Genomic DNA, 13,186 nt, shown 5'->3' with positions numbered 1-13,186 from the left:
GGAAAATCTACTTTAAAATATCAGTTGTACTTCAACAAGAGGCAAAAAACTCATCACTATGATTTGCTATGAAAAGACAGCAGAATTCAATCTGTTCCTCAATGAAATTGACCTATAATTGGCAGTATTGTCAATTTTATAAATTATTTATTAAGACTGAAGAACAAATGCCAACTCAAACTTCGTGATATAAAATTTACTTTGCCCTTGTAAACAACCTTTGAATTCTATCTATATTTGGTCCCTAAGATGACTTGTATTTTGTTCTAAGCATATTTTTAATTAACTTTAAGTACGTAATTGGGGGTTGCTGTTTGACCATGCAGTTTATGAATAGTGTTTAGTGAGTTATTTTAGTTTCCTTTTTTCTCTCCTGAGGTATGAACTCTGGGCCTGGGCGCTGCCCCTGAGCTCTTTTGGATGAACACTAGAACTCTATTACTGGAGGAACAGTCGCACTTTCAGATTTTTCTGAGATTTAAGTGGAGATAAGAATCTCACAGACTTTCCTGCCTGAGCTGGCTTCAAACCTCAATCCTCACCCTCCTGATTATTTAGGATTACAGGCATGAGCCACTAGTGCCTGTCTTAATACAATGCTTCCTTTTTTTTTTGGCCAGTCCTGGGTCTTGAACTTAGGGTCTTGACAATGGGCAATGTCCTTGAACTTCTTTTCCTCAGGCTAGCACTCTACAATTTGTATCACAGTGACAATTCCATAATTTTTGTTTATATAGTACTGAGGAATCAAACCGAGGGCTTCACACTACCACTAAGTCTACCACTAAGCCACATTTCCAGCCCAGTATAATACATCTTGATGATAATTTTCCCTCATCCTTCTCAATCCTATCTCATCCCTCAATTTACATAATTTTGTAGAATATTCACTGACTCGCAATATCATATATAGTCACTTAGAGGATATGCCACAGATGATATTTATTGATAGTCTCATTCACCAACATAATAAACTTATGCATTACAGAATTCTGTGATTTTAATTTCTAAATTATCTCTCAGATTCACCCACTACTATTCTAAAATTTTTCCTAAGGTTAATGCAAATGCAATCTGTAATGCAATCTGTAATTCTTCGATAAAGTACAATGATTCATAGAAAGTTAGAGTTGGACTATGAACATCACCTTCAGTTCTAGAATATTTTGTCATCATAACCCTCTCAAAATACTCTAGTATTTATTAGTAGTCACTTCCTGTCATCATTTCAACCTACCATCCATTGACCAACCATTACTTCATAGTCTACCACTGCAGATGTGCAAATTTTAAAAAGCTAATTTAATTAGAAAATGAAGTTTATTTTATCCATTTCTCCCATGTAATATTAGTGTTTCCCAAGTAAGTTCATGTAAATTTTTCTCAATTATAGAGCATATTGTTTTGTATGCATGTGTATAATTGTATAATGTCCTCAATTGGCATTTCAATATTTTATTATATATTATTGTAAAAGGTTTTGCTATGTATATTCTTGTACATGTGTCTCATTGGGCATGTGTTGAAATCTATTTTGTATATAAAATTATGATTCAAAATGCTGGATAATAGAGCAACTATATGTGTAATATCTTAAAGATTGTCAGTATGTTTCACAAACTGACTATATCATTTTAAGTGCTAAACACCAATGTATAAGGATTCCAATTTCTACATAGTGGTTGTGCAGTGCTCTCTTGTTTCTATTTCCACTAATCTCTATATGTATGCAATGTCTAGGTAGGTTATGATCTTTCCATATGTTATTTGGTTGATGATATATTATTACAGAGATATGTATTTGGACTTTTCGATAACTTAGTCAGGGTGGTTAAGTTTTTCATTGGCATTAGTATGTTCTTAATATGTTTCTGATTCAAGTCTCTTTAAATAAGTGTATATGTATACATACTATGTGTACGTATGCATATATTCATACTTACATGTGTATATATACAAATAACTATATATGTATACACATAAATGAATATGCAGATGTATATATACATGTATATAGACATATATGTATATTATTATTTTCATTTGTCCGTAAGCTATCATTTTACTTTATTTGCCAAACATGTCCTTTATTGACTTTAGCAATAAGCAGTCTTAAATATAGGTTCAAGTCTAACATTTTAGTATTATTTTAGACACCAATGGCCTTCTCTTCTAATGAGCCATGAGCCCCGACTGTTGACCACATTTCTTAGTTTGTTTACACAATTACTATAATCATGTATTTTCTCATCTATTATTGTTTCATTTCACCACAGAATCTGTATTTATCCTTTATGTCATGCTTAGATACCAATGCATTTGGAAGATATTAATTAATTGGTGTATATTAATTTTATGAAGAAATCATATTGAAATATTTTTCACACTCACATATTGATCAAGGGCCTGATTAACTTGTTTCTGTCTTTCTCTATTCCCATATCCCTTTATTTTTCAATGGTTTTCTGTGAATGTCTTTGTGCTATCTCCACACATCGTCAAAATATATTTCAGTGTTGTTCACCCACCATCATTGAAAATTATACCATGCTGAATATAAAGACAAAAATCTAAATAAGTAGAGACATATAATTTTTATGGATTGGAGGATGCATATTGTCTCCTCCTTCCTCCCCCATTTTTTTGGTCATTTTTGGGGCTTAAAATCTGGGCCTAGGTACTGTCCCTCAGCTCTTCACCTCAAAGTGAGTGCTCTACTCCTTGAGCAACTTTGCCACTTCTAGATTTCTCATGGTTAATTGGAGATAATAGTCTCACAGACATTCCCATTCCAGCTGCATTTGAACCACAATCCTCAGCCTCCTATGCAGCAAGGATTATAAGCATGAGCTATCAGCGCCCAGCTTCACAATTTTATTTATAAGTTTATGACAATTTCTTAAAACACCTGACCAACACACTTTAATTCATTGACAAAGGAATATGAACTGGAATATATTTCTCTGTCCAATATTAAAACTATTAGTGTAAAATTGTCATATTTGTAGAGGAAAGATTATATAGCTCAATGGGTCTGTAGGGCACCATATTAGAGCCACATACATATTATCAAGGAATATTTAATAAAAGTGTAAAACCAAACACTTGTGGAATGACATTTTCTTTAATAGTGGTGATAGATTAGACAGTATTGGGGAGAATTAAAAAGTGAATGTTGACTTAAATATAATAATTTCTTCAAATATTCTCTTAAAGCAGGTTTTGAAGGTGGCATATAAAACAAAAAGAGTGATGTAAATATAAAGCAAAGGAAGATGTCTTGACAATTTGGAGATGAAGCATACTTAAATATGGCATTAAAATTATAGGAAAGGAAAATTTGATATAGTAGAACTCAATAAAAGTGTAAAATAATTTAGTCTGTAAAAGCTCATATACAAGTAGTGAATAGAAGTTGGGAGCAGGTGGCTCATGTATCACATCCTAGCTACTTGGGAGGCTGTGATTTGAGTATTGCTGTTTGAAGGCAGCCCACAAAATAAAGTTCCTGAGAATCTTATCTCTGCTTAATCAGCAAGAAAGCCAGAACTGAGGCATGACTCAAATGGTAAATTGTTAACAAAATGCAACAAATCTCAGGGACCCTGAGTTCAAACCCCAGGACCATACATACATGTAAAAAAGTAATAGTAGTAATACTAATAGTGATGATGATGATGATGGTGATGATGATGATGATGATGATGAAAGGTACCCATAGTCAAGGATAAAATAGTTACAATTCCTGTATCTGAAGCATACTTCAAACCTAGAGTGTACATAGAACTCTCAAAACCTAATGTTAAAAAAATCAATTAGAAAACATCAAAATACCTCTTGTGAAAAATAAGCACAAGAAAATTATCATCAGTCATCAAATGAATGAACATTAGAACTAACATGACATCATAAAACATATATGAGAATTACTTCACATAATACAATAATGTCCATACTAAATGCGATCAAGAAACAGAGAAACTGGATGCAGGCAGGAAAACACAAGATATAAATGAATGGGATTACCACTCCATATTTCATAAATGTGTAAAAATAATTATGTAGTAGGTGCCAGTGGTTCATACTTGTAATCCTAGCTACTAAGTATTCGGAGAGCTGAGAATCATGGTTCAAAACCAGCCTAGGCAGGAAAGTCCCTGAGACTCTTATCTCCAATGAGCCAACAAAAAACTGGCAGTGGCTCAAGTGGTAGAGCACTAGCTTTGAGCTGAACAGTTGAGAGAAAACGTCCAGGCCCAGATCTCAAACCCCACAGCCGCCAAAAGTAAAAATAAACAGGTAAAAATAAATATTTTGACATAAATGTTAAAATATATATTCTAAAACTCTTTAAATCTTCATCAGATATAATAGTTTACATAAATGTAGGGAAGTGTTTTCTGGTCTTAGTCGTCATTGAATCAATTGTGTAAATCACATATTTCTCACTCAATTCATATTTATGTTTATATACTCATATGTCATAAGTATAATTAACTGATAAGTGATAGCCAGTGCTGTTTATGGAATCTTTCTTGACTTTCTAACATTAACCCTTCTACCCTAAACCTATATGCCCTCCAACCTTGCCAGAGGTTTCATTTACAGTAAAGTTACTCATTTTATTGAACAGAAAAGTATAAGCCATAGTCATTGTTTGGAATAACTGTCACATTTACATGCATTTCACTTAGTTTAAGAACCAGGCCAGTAATGGCAAAATGTCTTCTGACCTATTCAATCTCGTAAGTGATGAAAATCTTTGTTATACACCTATTTTTTGACTAACATCTTATTCCTTAGGAAGATCTTTTTGTGAAACTCTGTGCTCCTGATTAGAGGATGGAACAAAGGCAATAATGAAAATAGCCAAGGAAAATACTTGAAAACATTTTAAAAAGCAATAACAGACACTCTTGTTTTCACTGGTTTCAATGAAAATGTACATTAAAGTATCACGTTTTTGTTATCATTTAAACTTCAATTAGCAGTGTAGAAGGGAACAGAAAATTTTGTTTGAAGAAAGCTTGACTTTGAACAATTCAACATATGCATAATGGATTTATCTTGTTTTTTTGTGTAGTTGCCAAAATAATAGAGAGCAATGCCCAAATGCAGGAAAAAACTAAGCCAAAGCAATAAACTTTTGCCTATAAAATAATTATGAAGTTCTGACTCTTTCAAAATCAGGCTTGCAAAGCAGAAAAGTGTATTTGCTTTAGTGTGAACAATAAAAAATATAAAAAACCTTTATTAATGTTTTACATATCTTGACTAGGATTTCTCTTGTTGAAGAAGAGGAAAGGTATGAAAAAGATCAAGATTGTTTGACTATTCCCAAAGATCATTCTTATTTATTAGCTATAGCAACACAAGTAGCCTTCGTTACTCTTAGTATCATTCTTTTTTACATTTAGAAGCATTATTTGTTGCTGGGTTATAAGCTGCAAACCCTTAAGTATTAATAAAGAGTCATTTCCTATGAGAGGAAAGTTGCTGTGTAAACAAACCTAAAATATCAAAGACAGAATAGTGGAAACTTTTCTAGCTATATCACAATCTGTAGGTGTAGATTTTGTTTCCCATTTTTCCAAGGGACCCATTTTTGTTATCTTCTTTTTCACCATCTAGTGATCTTATAACATCCTAAACCATTCTGGAATTGTTGTATCTTTAATGGATTCTCTAATTTCTGTTGGAAAGTTAGGAAGGATAGAAAACTGAATTTCTGTTTCTGTTTTACTTCATTTTTTATTACTTTAGAAACTATAACTCAAAATGACATAAATTATCTTTATAATATTAGGAGACAGATTTCATTTCCATATTCTTACCTTAGCTTTCTACATAACTGTAGTACTTATTGATCCCCAAATGTGAAAATAATGATAGGGAGCTCCTTATTTAGATATTATTTTGAATTTCAAGACTTCATTAATGCAAGGCCTTTAGTAGTATGTACATCATACATGCATACAAAGCCATTGGCAACTTTATCTTATTCTCAGAAACTAGGACATGTGTTGTCTCTGTAGTTGCATCAGTAAAAGGCTGTAGTTGACTTGGTTTACTCTATCAAATCTGTCAAATTTCGACAAGTTAAGTGGCTTGTATAATCCGTATTTATCATTTTAGTTCTAAAGGACAGAAATCTAAAAGAAGTCTCACTAGATTAAAATCGAGCCACCGACAGAGCTGAAATACTTTTCAGATGATTCTAGTGGAAATGGCATTTACTTCCTGTTATGCTTTCCAGAAAGTTAAGAATCTGGGTTGTTGTCTTTTCCTTTATCTTCTAATGTAGCAACTTTACATCTTTCTGAAGGTTCTTACCCTAATCATGCCCCTTTCCCACTACAGCTGGGACTTTTAAGTACCCATTTGAATATACTTCCCCCATCTGATAATTATTCAAATTTGGGCTCCTTGGGTAATGAAAGGTGATTATTTTACAAACTTAGATAGATAGATAGATAGATAGATAGATAGATAGATAGATAGATAGATAGATAGATAGATAGATAGATTGATTGATAGATAGATAGATAGACAGATAGATAGACAGATAGATAGATAGATAGATAGATAGATAGATAGATAGATAGATAGATAGATAGATAGATAGATAGATAGATAGATAGATAGATAGATAGATAGATAGATAGATAGATAGATAGATAGATAGACAGATAGATAGATAGACAGATAGATAGACAGACAGATAGATAGACAGATAGGTAGATAGACAGATAGGTAGATAGATAGATAGATAGATAGATAGATAGATAGATAGATAGATAGATAGATAGATAGATAGATAGATAGATAGATAGATAGATAGATAGATAGATAGATAGATAGATAGATAGATAGATAGATAGATAGATAGATAGATAGATAGATAGATGGATATGTGTAAAATGCAAATCTACATTTGAGGAATTAGATATTTGGGGATGATATTTTGGGAAGGTATTTCACTGCCTACCACAATAAGTGTGTAGCATTCTTTCTAATATAAACTGTTATCCTTTCATTAAATTTGAACAACAGATTTCTTCTATGAATTATAACTAAAAAATATTTAGTTCCTGAAAGCAATTAATCTTGGTTAAAACATCCTCATGTACTAGAAGCCCTAAATCCCAGAGAGCAGCTCCTGAAGCAGTGCTGGCACTGGCACTTTTTATACATTCTGTTTAAAATCTTCTCTTTTCAAGAGCATTTGACTGGTATTATTTCGGAATTATGGTTAATATTTATTTGTCAGCTATTTTTAAAGACTATACTACAAAATACTGGTTCTCTTTTTCTAACTTTTTGTGTCATCTATTTCTGAAACATAGTTATTTGAATTACATGAACTGCTTAGGAAAAAGATGTCTCTGTGTGTATGTCACGTTAAAAATGTACCTAAGGGGGAGGGGAGAGATTGGGTTGGTGGGCGGGGGGGGGAGAGGGGGGGGAGGCAGGGAAGGGATGTGAAGGGTAAACAAAGAAGGAGGCTGCAATGCTTGATAAGAAATGTACTCATTATCTTGCTCATGTAATTGTAACCCCCCTGCACTGTATGTTCACAAAAAATAAAAATAAAAAAAATAAAAAAATGTACCTAACAGTTATTTATCTTAAAATCATTTATTTTTCATTATGTTTAGATTCTGATAAAATTTAGCCTCTCAACTCACAAAATGTTAATGCAGTCTTATTTCATGCCTGCCAAAAGCAAACAACAAATTATTATTTATTTAAAAATTATTTTTAAAAATGTTTAAAAATCACTATTTATTTAAAAAACTATTTTAAGAAATTAGCCAAGGCAAATGGTTTATTAGATATTTAGAGTCATGGTCCCACATTATGGTGGAAGCCAGACAGGGAAAAATCATATTTTTATTCTTCTTCGAGCCACTCTGATTTACTTTTAAGTGGAAGCAGAATTTTATGGATGTCAGAGATGACTGTTAGTGGTGCTTTACATAATAATGTCACATGTAACAGCCCTATGAATCCTGCAGGTCTTAACACTGTACTTCATTAGTGATGTCTGGCTTTTCCTGAACAGTTTATTGGAGATAAGAAGCTAAGGAAACTTCCTGCCTCGGTGGGATTTGAACCATAATCTTCAGATCTTAATATTCAGATATTTGGATCTCCTGAATATCTATGATAGATAAAATAATAATAATAATATATAATAAAATAAATATAACAATAAATAATATTTGAAAGTGTTCTGATCTCAAGAATGAAACTTGGGGGAAAATGATGCAGCAAAGTTTATGGTAGTGTTCTTCACACAATTGGGAGGGCATCACAGCAGAAGTGTAGTATTTTTTCACAATAGTGATAAGCAAGTCATGATGTGAATTTAGGAAATTTTAAGGTGCACTTTACAAATTGGAAACTGTTGTGCTAGGATGACTTTATGGCATCAAAACTTGGGATTGATTGTCATAGAAATAATAGCTTAGTCTGATGAACAAATATATACTCTTCAGGAATTAATTATTATCGATAGTTCATAGGTTTATCTTCTAACAGAATGTGGCCATTTTTTGTTGACTTTTAAATATGTAACATCCCATTGGAAACTGCATCTATTACAGAATTAAATAAAAGGCAAACAGATACTATTTTAAATGTCTCTGGTATGGCATGTTCAGAATTTGAAAATGAGTATTTAGTAGTCATAGGAATTTTGAAGAACACATATATTTTATCCTCTTAGCAATTATTCAGTTTTAAAAGTTGGTACATTCCATAGAAGAGAACCGTTTTTTGTTTTAGTATGAGACATTACTAAAATAATGTTTTTTCAAAATAATGGGAAGTATATTCTGAAAATATTGTATAGTTTGATAACATTCAAGTTAATGACCCTCTGATAAAGAAAGGGGTAATTGAATAATATTGACTATACCTATACAGTAAAATTATATTTTATGTAGCTTATATTTTAATTAAATTTTATTTTCAAGGGGATATATAGAAGGGATTGAAGTAATTGTAAGGTAGTGAATATATAACATGAACTTTTTACCCACTCCCTCATTTTCCTTACTGTTTTCCTTCACCCCAGTACCCCTCACAAGTTGTAATGTAAATTTCCAACATTTTGTTTTGTGAGTATTGCTATTGCATTGGTTTGCCCTTTGACCTTTGTCTCGCCATTTTATTGTTCCTCTTCCCTTGCCAAATTAAGATAAATATATATATATATATAATGACACATGATACTGAAAACAAATACAGCAGGGAACAAGCCATAGGAGAAAACATAAAAGAAAAAAGAAATCACATAGTACATTAAAAACAACAACCACAAAGAAAAACCTCTGTTTCCATATGTAGGAGTTCATTTTGCTCAGCATCATCTTACACATACCTATTGAACCATTGTGCTCATCTGCTGGGACAATCCTAGATATTCCTACTTATTACAAATGAGGGAAACCATGGAATCTATTTCTTTGTGTCTTGTGTATTTTACTTAGTAGGATTTTCCCAAGTCTTTCCATTTCCTTATGAATTGGCAGCATATAATTCCACCGGGTATATATATATATATATATATATATATATATATACCACATTTTGTCAATTCGTTCATCTACTGAGTGGCACATTGGTTTGAAACATGACTGCATGTAAGTATCACGTAGGGCCATTCAAAAATGACAGATGCCACTTCCCCAGACATTCTAAAATCATGATTTCTATATAAGATAGGATTTCATGGTGGTACAAGTGTTGAGATGTGTGGATCAGCCTAATGTATAACTTGCACTGAATTAGGCAGGAAGGTATCCAATATCATATAGGATAAGAATGGTAGTCACAAAATATTCCCTTGAGAAAGATACAGGAGGTTGCCAGACGTATGAAGCAGTTCAGATAATTTTGAAGGAATTAGAAATGCAAGCGCAAGTATGTCTCTTTAAATAAAAAAATTATGTAAGTGGAAGGGCAAAAGAAGCGGAAGAGAAGAAACAACTGACTGCAGATCATTGTCCCAAGTATAAAAGGACATAATGTATAACTTCCAAGTTAAAAAGAGACCAATATAATACATCCCACTTAATTTAGGTTTTTTTTTTTTCCAGGGCTGAGGACTGAAGCCAGGGCCTTGCGCGTGCCAGAAGGGCACCCTTCTGCTGGGATAAACCCCCAGCCCCAGTCCCACTTAATTAAGGTACTTGCAAAATGTTTACTTGGCTTTTTCCTAGTTTAATGCTCCAAAATAAATGAAAACGTACTTCAACCTGAACACTAACTCTGATGAGCCCTCTTTTTCTCACTTTGCACTTGGAAGATAATCCCTAAGTTGATTATGTTGTAGCTGATTAGAGTCAGACTAAGGGGCTTCTACTTGTACAATTATCCCAGAATAGTTTAAAGCAGCTTCCCCCGAAGATATCCAATTACATTGTCTGAAGCTATACTTTGAACACACCCTCATACTTGAACACATAATTTCAAATTACACTTCAGCATTTCCGTGGCACATTCTACTTTGTGCCTCTGTCTTTTTGCACATTCCTTTTGAGTTCATAGTTGCTCTATTTCCATTTCATCTGTAAAAGCTGCTAAGAACATTGTCCAACTACCACTTTTTGTTTGGTACTTTGTCCATGTTAAGTAATAGGGTAGTACTCACTCTCTGAGGAGAAAAGTTCCACAATATAACCCTATGCCCACATTAGAGGATGTAGAATTTAAAGCATTTTGAGACAAAGAGTGAATTAGAATTGAAAGGCTTCTTAGGGACATTTTCTTGGAGCTCATTAGTTTACCCAGGAGAAATATAAATATCCATAAAATCTGGAGCTAATTAGTAAGTATCCAAATTAACACTAGATCTTAGACGTTGTGTTAAAACAAGTCACCATTGTATTGTTGTTACATCAGAATCCTTCCCTACTTGCAAATGGGTATAAGAAAATGAAAGAAAGGCATTAAAGCAAAATGTCTTATCTCTATAGGCATTTAATCCTAGTGGTGAGAGTAATGTCTGAACTCTTCCATTCAATAAAAGCTTGAAGTTTATAAGAGTAATTCCTACATACAAGAATTTGTGGCAGGTTCAGAGTATATGGCAGTTATGATGTGTCAACGGATTTTGAGGCATTTTATATTCTAAAGAGAATCAATTCCAGGAGTCTTCAATCACATCAGCAAAGCTGTATGTTCAACCTAATACTTGGTTTTACTTTTCCTACATTTATAACGAATAGGCTGATAAAATATCCAAATATATCTAAAGATATTTCAATAAAATCTCAAACTGTTGTGGATACATGGGTCACTAATTGGAACTGTAGGAAAAATTAAGCTTGTCTGTGCTGTAGTTCAATCTCTAATCTGCTGGCTGAACAAAGTCTTCAAAAATATTCACAGAATACCTCTAAGTAAAGTTCATGAGAGTTATATCTGTATAATTTTGCTAAGGTCAGGATAAAAGCATTTGTTCCCAGCATTTAAAATCAACAGGATCTGTTGAATTCATGGATCCAGAATTTTATGGCTCAAAATTTTATCAATATGACTTTCAACAAAACACTATTATTTTTAAACTTGTCTATATCCTTTTACTATTCAAATCCAAATAGCATATTTCCTTCAATATCTTCCTGAAAATTCTTTCCTTCCTTTACTTCGGAAAATCTGTGTTTATTACTTTTTTGGTTCCTTGTTTTTCTCTTTGTTCCAGACTTGTCCACACTGGTGCTCACATTGCTAACATTTGTGTGAGAACTTTTCTTTTCCTCTTCCCTTTCAATAATACCCCCCCAATTTTATTATCCTTTTTTATATCCATGGTCGTGGATATTTTGATGATGTCTAAACAGACCTATCTTTGCATCTGTTTAATATGAACTTTAGAACTATCAGAGAGTTTTATCCCCTAAATCCATCATTTCCACCTGTGGTCCTTATTACTAAGAATATCACTAATACAGTTGCTAGCCAGACCTGTGGAAGGACCTTAGATTTCTTCTTACCTCTCTACTCCCTCCCATTAGATAAGATGAATGATCAAGATTTTCTCAGGTTTTGTCACTAATATGATTTCTATGTACTCCTTTTCATGCCCCTGACACCAGCCTGTTTCATTTACTCATCACTGTCACCTAGTCCTAAAACAACCATTTCCAAAGTATGCTTTTGCCCCATAGTCTTTTCATATTGGTCCTCACCATCAGCAAATTACTCTTTGTAAGCACACACAGTGAAGACCTCAGACAAAAATTCTGCTATCATTCTTTGCTCACTACATTGACTGTTGGCCTTACATTTCCCATCTCTAAATGGATGTAATCTACCAGAAATAATGAAGAATATATTTGTTGACTTCTAGAGCAAGAAAAGAGAAGAGTGAAGAGACCTTACATTTTCCAACTTATCTTACAAATAAGGAAAGAGTCAAATTCAGTTTGTTGGTATAAAGTCACAAATTGTTTCATGCAGAAATATAAATAAATTTTACCTCCTTGCTCTAAGGCCTAAGTCCTTTTAAGGTAACTACAGATATGTAAGTAGTATTACGTAAATATTGTCATGTGTTACAGCTGTATTGAAGAACATACTCTTAATATATTACTGGAAAACATTGGTTATTGAATAGTATGTATATGAGAGCCATGGCTTTCATGTTATTTGAACTAATCACACTAAGTTGAAAAGTACATCTTATTCAATCAAAATGTGGAAATTAATGATTTTATTTATAAGAAAACAATACCGCCAAGAATAGTGAGAATACATGAAAGAGACTGTAGGAATTACATTAGGGTTTTTACTGTCTCTACCTGTTTATGTGATTACAATTCTTGATATTGAAACTCTCGTCTTGTTATTCTTATTGTATGTAATCCAAAGCTGTTGATTACTATGTATTCAATGTGGGAAATCTAGCTTCAAAATTGTGTAAAGTTTTTTTTTTCCTTTTGAATCACAACATGGTCATTATCAGGGTACACTGTGGTCCTCCTCCTCATCATCAAAATTAATATTAGCATCATAATTGCTAACTATTGAAGTCTGATATGTATCTATGATATTGCAATTATTTTCTGTTGATTAATAATTTTAATGTTACCACTGTGCATACATCCATATTAAAATTTTGATCAAATAAAGAAGCAAAAAAAACTAAGCCAAAACAGGTAACTTGACTATGTGC

The sequence above is a fragment of the Dipodomys spectabilis genome, unplaced genomic scaffold (genome assembly GCF_019054845.1).
Source record: "Dipodomys spectabilis isolate Male_0828 unplaced genomic scaffold, ASM1905484v1 ptg000144l, whole genome shotgun sequence".
Lineage (NCBI taxonomy): Eukaryota > Metazoa > Chordata > Mammalia > Rodentia > Heteromyidae > Dipodomys > Dipodomys spectabilis.
This window is presented reverse-complemented; position numbering follows the sequence as displayed.